Source organism: Varroa jacobsoni, unplaced genomic scaffold, assembly GCF_002532875.2.
Source record: "Varroa jacobsoni isolate VJ856 unplaced genomic scaffold, vjacob_1.0 scaffold_303, whole genome shotgun sequence".
In the NCBI taxonomy this organism is placed as follows: domain Eukaryota; kingdom Metazoa; phylum Arthropoda; class Arachnida; order Mesostigmata; family Varroidae; genus Varroa; species Varroa jacobsoni.
This window is the reverse complement of record NW_019213205.1, coordinates 57,467-70,704: the sequence shown is the minus strand read 5'-3', so window position 1 is coordinate 70,704 and position 13,238 is coordinate 57,467. Positions and strand designations below refer to the sequence as shown.

The 13,238-nt window shown below is 40.6% G+C and overlaps 1 protein-coding gene and 1 long non-coding RNA gene across 9 annotated transcripts in view; one reads left to right on the top strand and one right to left on the bottom strand.

The window, feature by feature from the left end:
* The window catches only part of LOC111259186 (glycine receptor subunit alpha-2), an 84,974-nt gene that overhangs the window by 66,881 nt on the left and 4,855 nt on the right, over positions 1 to 13,238 (bottom strand). The window lies entirely within an intron of this gene.
* On the top strand, positions 866 to 8,039 carry LOC147753679 (uncharacterized). 3 transcript variants are annotated; one of them, XR_015310472.1, is made up of 4 exons: positions 866 to 2,597; positions 4,445 to 4,977; positions 6,522 to 6,952; positions 7,451 to 8,039. It is a non-coding gene; the product is annotated as an uncharacterized LOC147753679 (long non-coding RNA). The 3 variants fall into 3 exon arrangements; XR_015310471.1 differs by having other exon boundaries at positions 7,441 to 8,039; XR_015310470.1 differs by lacking the exons at positions 6,522 to 6,952; positions 7,451 to 8,039 and having other exon boundaries at positions 4,445 to 5,454.

Genomic DNA, 13,238 nt, shown 5'->3' with positions numbered 1-13,238 from the left:
TAAATGTTTGCCCCCGTGCCGGCCGTTTCGATATTCCACCATTCTATCGCCTCTACACAGACTTCAGATGTCCTTTGCGAACTTCAATGAGTAGTGGTGATTTTATCGAGGCGAAATTACCGTAGTAGTTGATGACGTTTCTCTACGAAACAAAGTTGGATCTCTATCAACCTTTTGTTTAGCGTAGCATTTAGTTGGGGCTGGGATTCGCTAGAGGGGAAAGAGGTCATACAACCACCGGAGAACGGAAGCTATACCCCATTCAATAGACAAGTTCTGGAAAACTTTTCAACTCAATAAAGCGTTCCGGAGAACCTCTGTAGGATGAAATGGTGAAAAGTAAACCATTCTACTTATTGACACCACGTATTGTCGAGGATACCTGAGTAGGCTAGTAATTTGTCCGGAGGTGCATAATTGCTAATAAAGGCAGATTTATGCATGGCCTTAAATTTCGGTCCTAAAAGCTCGACGTAAGCTCACAAGTGATTTGACTATTGGAAAGTATCCCTGATTGCTAACTCTGTTGGAGGATTTGCGCCCGCTTCGTTAATGTTCAAGTGAAAAAAATTATAGTGGTCATGATAACACGACTATGCAATGCTAAAAGCTCCTGCTGATCGAAACGTACACACACATATATATATTATAGGGGCACTTAAGGCATAAATATGTTTAGAAATAATTCCCGAAAAACCAAAACCTATTGTCTCGGTTGTTACAGATCCATCGATAATCTAAAACATGGACACTGAATTTATATATAAATAGTACTCCATTTTCTGTTGAGTGCAGATCTCTCGGCAAAGAGACAAAAGTCAACAAAAAAAGGTTCGACCATGTCCTAGCATTTCTATTAATTGAGGCTTCAAAAACGTGCTGCATTGTGATATTTTTAACAAGAAGGAGATTTCAACCATCTATAATTGAATAGTTTCTTTTTATGACGATGGACAGTTTTTGTCGCCGTTTTTTTTTAGTTAATATTAATGATGAGCTTTAAAGCTAGCAATTCAAAGTAAAGTTTGCTGCAACCTCTTTCTTCCACTTCAGTGCACTTAACTTGTATGCTTCTTATTAAGTGAAGGTATAGTAATAATCCAATAGGCAATATATACCCATCTCATTCAATTTACTCGGCTTAAAGCTCGGCTCGATTAAAAGTAGGCATAATTCAATGAGCATGTACCTGGAACATAAATAGCATCACGGAAGATTCTAGTTAGCAGTCCTGTCAACCCAGTTTCTCTAACTAGAATTTTTCCTGCTTCCACACCATAAACGCGTATCCTCTGCGAATCCGTGCGCTAATGCACAAATGAAAACAGGGGACACGACATGCGCTGTTTTCTTGTTTCTTTTTTTTTTTTTTTTTTTTTATTAGAAAAGTGGAATAATGTATTTGAGCCCTGTTAGGGCTGGTAATATTCGCACGATGTGCAAAGCTATGCGCTACGCGAACGTTACGTACCACAGCTTTTCCCAGAAACAGTCCGTCAAAACCTTTCGCACAATATCCACTGGGCCCTTTTTTCCAACGCCTTTTTGTCCGCTATGAATAGGCTTAACAACTGCACATGAATACGCGTAAGCTTCGTTCAGTGAGCCGTCGGTACTTCCTTCTACAAAGCTATACGAAAATGATTTTGCCCTCCTACAAAAATATACACATGTGTATTATTTAAAATTTATCGAAAGTTTAGTTAACAACTCGAGTACGTTACGCATATAAACGAACACCTTTGAAGATGAGGTTATTTGTAACGTTCCAGGGTTTAATTTAATCTGTAATGAATCGTAGCAAGTTTTTCCTTCAAGATAATTCTTATTCTTAGATAATTCAACAACAATAAATTAGTATAAAAAAAGTGCTATTGTAGTACGCTGCATTTAAATATATAGAAAACTCCACAATTTATTTTTAGTTGTATTCTAACACAGACACAGGCTGATGACATTTAAAAATAACTTTTATCATGAGCCGAACACGGTTTTCAATCGTCCTATTTTCGTTCGTCCACAGGTAAAATTTATAAGTTCAATGATCTTAATATTTCATTTGATTCTGCATAAGTAACTCGTAAATGTCTCGTAAAAACCAATTTTTCGCCAAAATTCACATAAATTATAGGACCAAATTCTATCGTATTGATCTTGTACATTTTTCCGAGTGTTGGAAGATTATCAAGTACCAAAATTGGCTTAGAAAGCCTTTGACAATGAACTCTGTCAAATGAACAAACAATGAACTCTGTCAGAAACAGATTTCTTAGCGGACGCTTACGGCAAACTCGAGGCGGTTTCCTATAGCAACAGGTACTATGTCTGAACAAACAACGACGCATAATTAAGACCTTTAGCAATCTGTGGCCTGCAGAAAAAATCTCAAGAGAGTGAGGTTTCTCACGGATAACTGTGAAGAGCGGCGGTTAAACTGTCAACAAGCTCCTCAAAAAGTTGATCAACAGATTCTGGAGATCCCAGCAGAAATATCAGCCCACAAAGTCTTGCCATTGACAACAAATCAAGCATACAAACTGCACAGTGATTGTGAGAATGCCGCTTCCAAATTTTTACATCATAACGTGCAGTCAAAGGTAGATCAGCCATTATTGATGTAATAGATAATTGTCATCACTACAAATTTTGTAGCTGATTTTGTATAAAAAATAATTTTTAAAACAACAGCTTAATACGACATATATGATCGTTGATATTTTATCCGCTTTCACTAGTCATACAAGTAAAATTCATTCGAAGATAAAGGAAGAATAAATCTATCCATTTCATCATAATATTACCTATCGCTGGTCTTAATGATGAGGAACCAAATATCCAATCCGTTATCCTTTCAACGCTCGTCTTGACCATTGCATACTTTTCTGGTTCAGTGCAGACGCGTGATATCCATTTTAAAAAAAAGATATACGTTATATACTATTTCTGACTGATCAGTACTGATAGCACAATGCAGCTGGCCTAGCTTTGGCACCTGTAACGCACCTTACGTGTCGCTCCCGGCAGCTGATCCTTACCCGTAACACGGCTAATTAGATCTTGTACGGTAACCTATTGTCATAAATATGACTATTTCGCAGTGGGATCAAGCGTCAGTTGTCTCTTTCCACCAGCGGTTCCTCTTGCTTGACACCTTGCCTGTTTACGGTTCTCGATCGGCAATATTTTTTTAAAGTAGACATTATATATACACAGAATGCCGGGTCTCTTGTAAACGAAAAACCGCTGGCTTTATATATGCGCAACTTAAGTTCATCTGCCTGACGGTCTATTTGGTTTATATCGAAATTGACGTTCGGGATAAATCATTTGCAACTGTAATCATTGCAAGGTACAGATAGTAGACTGGACCACCAAAAGTGGCCAAAAGCCAGAAGCACAGAGCAAGAGTAGACAAATGCATAGCTTCGAACAGAATCTTGACCAATAGATACTATGCCGTCTTTTCGCATTGCCAATCGTTTACCGATTGTTCTCTTAGCCTAAAAGCGAAGCCTAGTGTACAGATCCGAGAAGCAGGACGATGTTTTTTTGACCGGGTCTTAAAATTCTTGCAGGTTAAAAGAAGGACTATCATTTAGCTTTCTATAGCAATTTTGCTATTTATTTTTGCGATTTATTATTGCGACGCTAGTATGGTAGAAAATAGCCATAAACTCTGTAGCCCCATTGCAGTCGACCCATACTGCGAGACACTAAGCAACATGTGCTCTATGCCTGTTGTGTTAACCCTATGGGACCTGCATGAAAAACCCTTTTTTCCTTTTCCGTCTCAACATAAGGCCGGCCAAAATAACACTTTTTTTTTTTAGTGTTAATCAAATCGTGCTACCTTGTAGTTGAAGCTGATGTCCACTACTAAAGTTATTGTTTCGAGTTTCTATGGCCTTTCTCTGCTGTTGGAAGGACAGACAGCTAATAAAAAAAAAAAGAAAGAAGCGTTGTAAGAGACGACCCATTCACGAATTTACTTCTGTCCCATATTTAGAATAACTTATCCTATAGGCCACACTGCATAGGCTTGAACAGTTGTGACTCGATAGGACGAGGTTAGGACCATGATTCAGAAGCAAAAGGATTTTAGTCTGAAGTAGATTCAATTTTTTCGCTTCGACAAATCCGCGTGCACTGAAATGCTTTCATGGTGACAGGCTCACCTTAAATCATATTGAATCGCAGTTGCTGAGTCGAATTCGCTTTCAACTTACTTTGCTATGTTACGTTTAATTTTAATAACTTGCATTGAACGTCATCGTAGAATGCCCCTTTTTCGTCCCCGGTACCAATGTGATTCTAAAATTACTCCTTTGCAGTCGTGTGAACAATAATATGCTCATGTTCAATCCAGGAGCACTTTTCTGGGTTTACGTAAATCTGGGTTATTTACCTACTACGTTGTTTTTAAGATGTTTCTTAATACATGCAGGTGATTTGAGTCTGCGCGGGGGCTAACTCTTAGCTGTGCGCAAATCTTTCAAGGTTACTATACTCGTCCTTCACCCACGAGGGCGCGCAGGCGTCCTGAAACGCTCAAACCAGTTTCAGCAAACTCTACCAGGTACTCCTCGCCTCACTGCGATTTCAAACGCAAATCTCATCATGTCAACTAAAAATCTTCCAGCGAAAAAACAGTAAACAAGTGCAGATCTTTCTTCTTCTAGGATTCAATAGTACTGAAAGCCGATACAAACGAATTTACACGGTTAACGCGGAGCAGTTCGGAACCAAGCTTCGAATCGCGTAAGACGCGCGAGTATCAAAGTTAGGTTGTAGAGATATTCTTCAGACCGACTTTACGGGTCATCAAGTGACACCTAACGATTCGGCTAAATACCGACCATTTTGAACCCGATCGACTGGACGTTACTGCTTACTGCGCGTGGTCAATATCCTCGAGTCTCAACAAGCGATGACTGGTCGTATAATACAAAATAGGGGCGACGGCAGCATAGACGACAGGTACTAAGGTGCCTGCTGACATCAGGCTTTTCATCATCCCCTTATTCGTCTAACAGTGAATAGCAAAGGCCTCAATTGTCGGAGGGTCCCATTGAAGTGGTGGGGTTAGACCATCACAAGCCATACATGGACAACAATCAATGATACGAACACGTGCTTAGTTTTGCAGATCGTTGATTTCCTTATGTACTTGTTACCTACCTTTTTTATGTCACAGAACACTCAGCACGAACATTAGCACGCGATTAACTTACCACAAATCACTCTAACGTTGCATTAAACCCATTTCTATGCATGTATATACTGGGATAGAAAAGCAAAATAAGTTGTGAACCTACATGCGTAACGGAAAAATGTTTCGTTCAGTATCAAAAAGCTTAAATGCGACTATTGTCATCGTTAAAATATAGTTCCTTTCTAAAATTAAAATGAAAGCAGAAGTTCAGGAGGAACTTTTGATGGGGCGCTCCGAGTAAATATCCCTTACTTATTCATTATGTCTACTCTTTATATGTATACGCGGTTGGTAGTATACGCTTATTAAAGGAATAACAGTAATTGAGGCTCCTGTTAGCAGCGCATTGCCAATGAAGTTCAGAGATGAGCATTGCGATCAGCACGCAGATGACTAAATATTGAGCATATTTAATAAGTAATTATACCATTCTAAACGTGCAGGCACTGATTCCCGCTGTGGGTCGAACTTCGTTTATTCACAAACATTTATATTAAGATAAATTCCATTAAAAATTAATTAAAACTAAATTTAGCAGAGTCAAGATTTTTTCATCTGTAGCGGATCTTTTAAAAAAGCGTCTCTGAAACGCCCGTATCCATCGTATTGCATAGATGTTACTAGACGCAAAAATCTGCCTTCGTTTTACTGCGTCTCGGACTATTCTCCACTTTAGGCTAGGCCTTGCTAAGCCGTCGGCGTCAACGTTCAAGAGTTCTACTAAATAACTGAGCACGCACGAAGTTTGTCAATATAATGAATTTATTTACAAAAAACGTCTCATAATTTATACGCCTAAGCCATCCCTATAGTAGTCTCTTGCAGGATATTATCAATCGAACAGGGCTGACGTTATTGCCTTTTTCGCAACAAACTTGACTGGCTTCGAAATACACCTATAGAATATGGTTATTTTTTTAGGCATAAATACTTTTCCCAAATTGCACCATGTACCAAAAGAGTTACGCAAAACGCTATCCTGTCAATACTGTATGAAGGCTGCCTAAGCGCAAAAAGTTAAGTTCAAAGCATAATGAGTTTGTAACTTTTGTCCCATTTGTACCCAGCATGTATTGGGTCGCTCATTAAGCTTTTTGGCTTTCATATTACCTTAGCTGCTTTAGGAGCATTTTTCTCCAGCCAAATCTCATATTTAGTTCAGGAACGTTCGAAATGAGCTATTGCTACGTTCATCAAACTAGATTACTAAACTAATTTGACAAGTCTGTAACTTGTCGGTAATCATTATCTCTTTGTCTGATCCGATGATCTACACAACTCCAGTTCCTCGATTAATAGTGGGCTACAGTTTGTCTTTTCAGTTAACTTCCTTTGCCTTCGTGGAAAGCATAGCAAGTCTGCGTAATTGCCCTATGTCGATTCATATTGAAGATAGCGGTTGTACCTCAGTGGATTTTGGGCACGTGGGTTCGAGAAACACCAGTACTAATGATATGGCAGAATATACCATTCAAGTAATATGACTATAAGGAAATTCTCTTTTTTCCTAGATGTCTTTTTGGAAGTGCGATGGTAACAGGTCTTCGCACTAACCTGAGGGACATAGAAATGGTGTCAATTTGAGCCTGAATCTAACAGCATCTTAACATCTGAACGATAAGCAGGGTGGTCTATTTTCTGCTGGATTCTTAAAGGCTGTTCTATTGAACCCCGAAGCATAAACAGCATATGCTTCCGACATTGCTACACAGCGGCACATGCGTGTTGTAGAAGAGGCAGGTACGAGTTAACTATAAAACCTGACAGCGTTTCAGTTGTTGGCCATGATATTCGGTAGCTATACAAATCGATTAGAAGAATGACTTCTCTGTTCCAATTTGACATTCGCTCACTTCTTGATGAGTCGCAGTCCTTGCGGAATTGGTCATTTTTACTAGTGGAATGGGTACCGAATGAGGTAGTCGATACGACAGGATAACCTGTTTCCACAAAAACAATCTCTTTTTTTGCTTTGTTTTTAACTATTTAATCATGAGTATGTCATGTTGTATGCATTGATAAAAAAAAAACAACCCTTGTGCATCTCGGCGTGAGGCTCGGAAAGGAGAGAAGATACCAATTTGTGCTTTTTCTATTTTAGCAATCCGTCATAATGTTTAGAATGTAAGGGCCGAAATCTAATAGTAGATCGCTTCGTTAACATACACATGTATTTACTTTATATGGTTCTCTTTCTAATGACAATAAATGTTGACAATTATTTCAAGCTCGTAACAGATTGCTGGACCAAAAACCTTGTCGAAACCTGAGTAAGAGCAGGACTCAAACGGGTATTTTCCAAGAAGGACAACTCGACGTCGTTGCCAAAAAAAAAAATTAAAGCCGAACCAAATATTCTGCTATAGCCTGGTATTTGTCCTGTTTAGCGTTAGCAGCCATCATCGAATTGGTCTCCGCTGAAATGAATAATTATTCAGCTGTCCAGATCTTTAAATATTCAGCTAGAATATTTAGGAGCATAAATGGCAAATCCGATGCTAATGGCATAGCCGTCCTGTAAACATTTGTGGTTTGTCCAACACAAACAAACTTATGTACGATTCTGGTCTGTATGTACATGCACCCAATTTCGAAAACCACCGATGAGTTCCGCATGACTGTTCCTACAGTAACCGCTACTGACCGGAAATAATTAACTCGCAGTTCTTTCTAACACTGACTTATATGCAGTGGCATTATAGCTATGGTCAGAGTTTGGCAAGCTTCTTAATCTCTATAGAAATTCAAACGGGTAAATGTCCTAACAAAACTCTCGTCACTAGAAAAATTGACCGTAGACTAAGGACTTCTCAACATCACTGCGGACATGACCTGGTAAGGTTCGTTAGGCCTGATTGTAACGGAGATGCAGATTACTGAAGGCAGGCTTTAATAGAAAATGTCCGGAAGGCCGTAGTGAAACCGCACCCATGATCTTATGTGGTTGTATATGCATAACCATTGGCATTCTCCAAAGGAATGGTTACGAAGGTTTGCAGCCCTAAACGTGTGAATTCGATCGCTTTGACTGCGTAAAGCCATTCTGCTGTAACCCCGTCGGCTGCCATTGCGAGGATAACAAAGAATTGTCTTAACAAATGCATCTCCTGCAACCTAAAATTTCCTGAACTTAAGTAGAAAAGAAGAAGCGTATGAAGCCTGAGAGAGAAGATGAAAAATCCTAGAAAATCGTGAGTATAATCTGTTTAACTGGATCGGACGACCTTCGTCCACCTAACACGTCCATTAGTCCCAATTATGGCAAAGAATCTGTGTCCCTTATAAAAAAAAAAGCCGTCAGAAGTCTCGAGGGTTAAATTTTCCTCCGAAAGCAACATACCAAAAAAAGGTGGTGCAGTGTGTAGCAAACAAAACGACAAAAGGTACGAGCCCATTTCCAGGAGTTAAGAAGTGTGCGCCTTTTTATAAGCCTGCCCAGGATAAACTGAGCAGTACATTCGTATGTCTATCCAACGTGAATTAATATATAAGGGATGATTCACGGGCGTGATCTGTTTGTCAAGTTTACTTTTTTCTTTATTATTCTTTGATTTACAATAAGGTTGTAGGTATTCGGAATTGATAGCAACACTGACACAATTCTTTGTTTTTATTTAATGTTTCTTGATTTACTTAATAATATCAGCGAATATAATACGCTGTTAGAAGACAAATAGAGCCAAGATTCGTAAACAGGGGCCTGAGTAAACCCGAATGTATATATTCCTAATTTCAGGTTCCTTTTAGACTGGACCATTTCATTGCACTCAGAGCCCTAGAACGAAGATACTGAAGAAAGATTTAAGGATACCGTCATTATGTTGATTCTGTTCAAAAACATTCCTAGAAAACTTTACTAATGAACAGTAATTTCACTTATATCCGGTGTGTAGGAAAGCATGGCATGATACTGGTAAAGTTGTAGCTAGAGCAACGTATCAGCTCGACGTAGTTTCAGTGACGAAATGTGTATGTTAGTAATAAATAATAAATATAAGTAAATAATTTTCGCAGTAGTTAAAAACAAAAAAATATTTTATTCGTAGGCACAACGGCTAGTATATATGGGGACGATAGTGTTGCTTGATAAATATATACCAATGTCAGATTATAACAATACACAGGAAAACGGTGATATCATCTAGAGGATCCAGTACATATGTAGATAAAGCGAAAGCTACCGTAAGGTGTTTTACGTAGCAAGACATGTGTCACGCGATGACCCTGCACAAGGTAAAATCTTTAAATAAAAGCCATCAAAGAACGCAACTTCCTACTGAACTATCATCCTTCCATCAAATCCTACTGCTTCCGGGACCGGCCTCAAAAAGTGGCCTAACTAGTTCGCATTGAAATTTACCAAACTCGAAAGATGGTTTACCAAGGGACGCCACAAGACGGACCAACTACAGCCCCCTCGACACAGTTTTGGTTGTGGACATTTTGCGCGCTAGCAACGACATGGGAATAAGTCACAGGTACGCTAATCATAAACATTGTTTTTGTACTCAGTATCTGTTTAGAGTGCAGTAGCTGCTGTAGAATAGAAGACAGTAATTGCGGGATATACGATGGTAGTGGACCATTCAACGAAGCAGGCGCGGCCTGGCATTGTTGTGTTTGCATAAGAAACAGGTGGGATTACACGCTTAGCAACATAATATACTGATCGGACAAGAGTTCAAATAGGGCTAGGGTGGTTCAGACGAAAAATCCATCGCAAAACTACTGCTAGTACTGAGAAACGAAAACATCAGCATGTACTGTCCATTCGCCTCGAGTCCCCGCCCCAAGGGCATCTTATCGAGCGCCAATAAGCAGCACTGAAGGCCGTCGACTGGCTTCGAAGCACAGCGGAAACGAACCGGCAGTTCTAAGCAAAATTGATTGAAAATGCAAACTAAGATTTCGGCGACCATGACAACAGGATGACACAAAAGAGCGCGAAGAATCGCGGAGAGAAACTTTACTTGATTACCTCCCCGCCGTCCTGTGATCAGCTCAACGATCCAGGTAAATGAGTGTCCCAGAGAAGCTTTGGAGACGCCAGCTCACACGCTATACAACTGTGAGGATGTCCGCTCTAGATTTTCTACCACCCTCGACCTTCAACACGCCCTTCAAAACACCAGGTCTCTACATAGTAGACGCACCAGGTAGACCAGGACACAGAGAAAGGGCCAACGGTGACGTAACAGTATATCATGGTCAATACTTACATCAAAGGACAGCCTTGTTGTTCTACAAAACTATAGACTTAAACCAATAGTAGGGTAGAAGTTGACGCGATGTTTGAATGCTTTGGTTACCGGATCATCAACACTGACGGCAAGCGACTTCAATTCAAGACTAGATAAACAGGGGAGAATCGAGCGAGGCTATTGATTGACACTTCAGCGAACTCTGGGTGCTGCAACGTAGTAGAAAAAAAAACTGACACTCACTGGCGCGATAACGTCCTCCAACCTGCTCAGGATCAACCTGGCTGTTTCCGAAAAAGCGTACCGCAAACCAAGAAACTCGTTACACGTTTGAGCTCCGTTTAGAAATGAACTATTTATGGCTAAGCGTGTCCCTCCCAAAAATGTACATAGCTATTTTCAAGCTTTACTAAGGTTGCTGGACAGAGAGAAGCTTCGAATGTATGTCAGTGAACTATTCTCATTCCAAACAGACACGATGTCAACTCGCACCGTGCCGCTCCTAGGGATACCCGAAGACTCAAAACTGGTAAAATCAAACCTCATCGTAATAGCTCAGGGTTACACGATACATGCAGAAACGCTTTCCAGCCTCAGATGGATACCCGCCAACTGGCTATAGTCTACACAACGATGCGTTCTCTCTCCATTGTTTTACGAATATAGTGAATGTATATCACTATAAGTGTCTAGGATGTCCACCCTGCTCCATAAAATCAGGTATCCTTATTGCTTATTCTCGGCAGAGAGGCAATTCTAGGAACATCATGTCGAGGGAGCCCGTACGGAACATCGCAGTGTGGGACAGGTAGGTAAGGTTGATGGAGGCTGCGATAGCCGCTCACGTCACGGTCGGTGAGTTGACAGCAGCGCTTCAGCAGCTTAAGCCCATATAAAGCGGCTGGTACAGATCAGGCTGGCTCGGACATCTCAGTCAGGCAGTAGTGATAGTTTTGTGCTAGAGTGTCCTTTACAACGTTTTTTTTTGCATTATGGGAGGATACCGGGCAAGTGGCAGAGGATTCTACTTACCGTTATCCCGCAAGGCAAACGCGATCAACGAGAACCGAGCTTGTGTGAAGGAATTGCAAGAAAGATCTATCACAAAGTATCAACCATATTCTTCAAGCGTTCCTTCGCGTTTTTAAAAGTCCTAGGCATGATCCCGGCTGAACGACACGGTTTCCGTGAAAGGAAGTCAGCAATGTTCATTTGTCAAGATGATACTCCTCGTAAGCGCAAGGAGCGCCAAACTGTTTATCTATACCGTATTCGCCGATTCCAGAGCGACGTTCGACACAGAACCGAAGAATTGGCTTTTGTTCAAACTCGCCAAGGCAGAGGTTCCGTATAAGCTCATCTGGCTTATATCCCATTACGATACAAGATGGAGTGGCGGAACTACCAGGGGTGACAGAGGTGGCCTACGGCGATAACCTCAACCCTTTACTTTTGCTAGTCCTCCAAGCAGAAAAATTAGAAAGCGCGAGACCGTAACAGCAGATATTCTACTGTATACCGTAAATAATTTAGCGATTTTCAGGGCAAGTTCAGCAGACATTGTTCCGCCTTAAACGGGACATAATAAATGTTGACCTAGAAATTAACTCGAACAAGAACAAAGCCGTAAAGTTCCAGAAACCAGAACCATCACCAGTAAATGACAGTCGCCGATGGCCTTCCTCGCCTCTGGGATACGTAAAACATTTTTGCAACCTAGGACTGACTTTAGTTTGTTCCAGAACCTTGTATACCAAGCACGTAATAGAAGGAGTCAGAAAGACATTAGTTGCGAGCGCTACCATAAAAAAGCCGTTGTTTCTCTTCTTGAATATGGCAGTATGTTTCTTCTCTATTAAGCTCGTACCAATGGCTTCATATAACATCAAATTCATCTGGGAGAAGGGCCGTGTAGACTGGATCAGGGGAGCCTTTCTGTCCTCAAAGGTGCGCTGGGCCTGCCTACATCCTTTTGTAATCGCTGCATGTATTTGCTAACGGATACAGCGTTATTAGTTGAATATTTTGAACCCCGTTTTGGCTTTTCAAAAATGCCCACCTTCGATAACGGAAAGACGGATGACTTAGGTCGACATGAAGCTCCTTGCTAATGGTGTTATGGTGGACGGAGCATGGAAGAAACTACACAAAAAACCGACATGTGCTGTTCATATGATGCATGTGCTTGCTGCCATATAGCATGTGTTAATAAATCATACCATGAACCAAACCAAAATTGGACCTGTGATCAACGCGGAAGCCCCTGAGGGCTGTACCATGTAGGCTTATGTTCAAAGACGCTTTCCTTGAATAGCGCCACGTAGAGAAGAAGAGCCAATCGAGGCGTTCCGTGCTATGCAACTTGTTTATATTTGTACTAAAGATTATAGATATAGACATCCGATTCTAACAATCAGCTATCAAACGAGTTGTTACGTAAAATCTGCTCGCAGGGTATCGACTCCGACAAGTGAGGACGCCGAACGTTTATTTCGATGACACTTATATTAAGAATCTTCTAAGATTCTATATGGTTGAAACGTTGTTGTTTAGTTTGCGATTGGATTGCGAAGAAGAGCAAATGCTTTCTACTATATTTTAAAGGAGTACGCAGGAGCCTCCATCACAACCACAGTTATTTTGATATAAAAATGACGAATCGCTCTCTACTGCGACATTCTAAGGGGTCTATATCATATGGAGCTTCAGGCACTTGGTCTCGAAGTCAAGAACCTGATGTGACGTTTGCGAGAATATCCAGGCTACGCACAACGCCAAAAAGTTTTCAATCGATGTTAGAAACATTGAGGGCCACTCACAGTGGC